Below are 3,313 nucleotides of genomic sequence, written 5' to 3'. Positions count from 1 at the left end.
CATAACATCTGCTAGTTTCTAGGAGTTTTAGCTTATGAGCAGTTCCTTTAGTTTATTATAAATAGAATGGCCCACGAGGGGCTCCGGGTGTTCACTTTGTACTAACAAACCACTTGTAAGAAACTTCCCATTCCCAGCGCGTGGAAGCAAGAGTTTTTGAGAGTGCTATGTACGTGAATCACCACATTTATTTCAATGCAACTTCCTTACTTTTCAATTGTTCCCGTTGAACATTTTATCTTAATTTCATTTACTTTTGAGTTATCATTTTACGTTGTCATTTACGCTGTCGACACTGATTCTATTACGATAATAGAGTTTACCAAAAGCGTGTTCGTCGTGTACATCTTTTGAATGTTGTAGCGTTGTCGGTCACAAGTCACCTATAGGTTGTAGCATCGTTTAAACTGTTCGTGTGGAAAATACTGGGCTGGTTCGACACTTTGTTAGGAGTCGTTCCTCACAAAGTCATCTCGTCGAATTGGACAAACGTCACTTGCACTAGCACATGTCTTAGGATCAACTGGTCGATCCTGCAAGTAACCCTTAGTTTTAAGGCCTAGGGAGGACCAACGGTTGTTTACCAATTTCCACAATAAACAAAATGGCGCACCTGGTGGGACGGTGCTAGAGCGGTTGCGAAATTGCATGAAACTTAGAAGTGGCAAACTGTATAGTAAGCCACGAGACACTTTGAAAATGTCAGATACTAACACGGATGAAGTGCCACGAGGAACTTTATCCACTACGGAAACAGTAATCTCATAGGTTGCCACTTTGCCACCGATGACAAGTGCAGCCTCAACCATGTCGACCACGGGTGCGGTTGGAACATCAATTCCTCTACCTCCACCGGGGGGTTCAGGATTAACGATAACGACGTTCAGACCTTATGTGCCTTGCTTTGGCACCACAGATCCTCTTTATGGAATGCCGTATTCCTCAATGCTAGGATATCAGTCGACATCAAGTGCAACAATGTTTTCAGACAATGTCCAAAACACAAATCCACCCTTGCAAGGATCAGCGCAAGGGGGCAACATTAGGAATAATACTCAGAACAAAACCATGTCGCTGTCGAACACTTCAGTAGCGGTGTTGAGAGAACAAATGAACGACAATATAGGCAGGTGGCGAATCAATTGGGCACAGTCTTTAATCCAGTTATACAAGAATCTGCTGAAACAAATAGGCAGGTGGCGAATCAATTGACACGCTTATGCAATTTTCTGGGGGCACCGGCTCGACAGATAGCACAAGTGGTTAGACCGACTGTTCCTGGGCAGATGGAGATAGGGCCAGCAGAAGATGAGACAGTCCACGAAGGATAAATCATTAGACCCCTTCAAAATCAAGGCGTCGAATCAGGAGTCGCAGGACGTAACTAGATGGTACTGGTTAATCGACACCAGGATGCTGATCAAATTGTCGATCAACATCGACAAGAAGACTTAGCAGTGGAAAATAATTTGACAACTATTGTCGAAAGGATTATGGCCAGAAATGGTATGGGTGCTACATTGCAAAGGCCATTGTACGTCTCCCCGTTAGCTGAGTTTATTCTCCAAGCCGAGGCGCCCAGGGGAATGAAAGTGCCTAAGTACACTAAATTTGGGGGAGAGTCTGGTGAATCGACAATAGAGAATGTTGCCAGATACTTAACAGAGTCAGGAGATCTAGCTTATAATGAATGTTTGAGAGTAAAAAACTTTCCCTCCTCTATGACTAAAGCTGCCTTCACATGGTTTACTTCGTTGGCCCCAAGTTCAATTGATTCGTGGGCCAAATTAGAAAAGAAGTTCCACGAACAGTTTTACAAAGGACACTCCAAAATTAGTTTGGCAGAATTGTCTAGCATCAAGAGAAGGTTCGCTGAGAGCATCGACGATTATCTGAATCGTTTTAGGTCATAAAGGCTAGGTGTTTTACGCAAGTGCCAGAACATGAACTGGTTCAAATGGCTGCAAGGGGTTTAGATTGTTCCATTAGGAAGAAAATAGACCCAACTTTTGTGAAAAGTATGTCACAATTGGCTGATAGAGTTAGACACCTAGAACAACTAAGGTTAGAAAAAGTTAGACACAATAAATCTAAGAAAGAAAAGGTAGCGTTTGTCGACTACGACGCAACAGACCCAATATATGAGGCTGATTATGCTTCATCGACCGAATTAGAAATCGACATGGCTGAATTAAAGCCAGGATCGGCCTACGAGTGTCGATCATTACTTCCTGCACAAGGAAAAAATTCTGTCGAAAACAATCCAAAATTCCCTGCCAATACTGACACTTTTGATGTGACAAAGTGTGAGGAAATTTTTGATCTGTTGGTCAAAGACGGCCAAATGGTGATACCACCTGGTACTAAAATACCACCGTTAGAACAAAGACAGAAAAGAGGTTTTTGTAAGTATCATAACTATCTTGGTCATAATACCTCTAATTGTTACCTTTTCAGGGATCTGGTTTAGAAAGCGATTCAAGAAGGCAGGCTGAAGTTTGCTGGTTGCAGAATGAAGATCGATGTTGATCCTCTTCACTAGGAGGAAACCCTATTTGTGGAGCCAGTCGAGATCACCATGGTCGAGATCACCGAATACGATGCGGCCAACATGATGGAGCAAACTGGGGAAAGCCCAAATGTCGATATAGCTGAAGTTTACCCAAGGGTTGACGAAGACTTGGTAGATTTCCTGTATCGCTGCAAGAACAAGGGTTCACAAGTTTGCCTGTACCCTAGATGTGGTGCTGCCACCGACAAAATAGCGGCGGAAAATTTCCAGAAATTGCAGTTGGGTAAAAGCAAAAGAAATGGGCCGACCAGGGGTTACTAGAATGAAAGAGGCTCAAAAAAGACTGTGGGAGATACCCAAGCAAGGCCTAAGAGCTTTGTACCGTCGGCAAGTACCCCTAGAGGTACTTGGATCAAGCCTCAGGAAAAACAAGACACCCCACAAGGTGTTACTGCTGCTGCTAGAGGAGGTCTAGCAATTAACTACAGGCGTGAGTTTAAGTCTGAAAAAAGGACTCATGTCTCTGAAAATTATTTGGGGAAGAACCCCATGTCAAGGATTCAATGGAGACGCTTTTAGAGGCGTAAGCAGGCCGAAAGAGAGGCTGCAAGAGGCATGGTCAGTGAGACGAATGCTGGGAAGAAGGTTGTTGTGAAGGTCGACACAACAGCGAAAGAACGGATCAGAGAGTATGTTCGTCGACCAACTGAGAGATGTTCTGATGAAGTTACTGATGACTTCAAGTCAGAGTCCGAAGCAAGTCTGGATATCTCGGTCAATGTGGTGTCAATACTACCACAT

Source organism: Lathyrus oleraceus, chromosome 6 (genome assembly GCF_024323335.1).
Source record: "Lathyrus oleraceus cultivar Zhongwan6 chromosome 6, CAAS_Psat_ZW6_1.0, whole genome shotgun sequence".
NCBI classification, from domain to species: Eukaryota; Viridiplantae; Streptophyta; class Magnoliopsida; order Fabales; family Fabaceae; genus Lathyrus; species Lathyrus oleraceus.
This window is presented reverse-complemented; position numbering follows the sequence as displayed.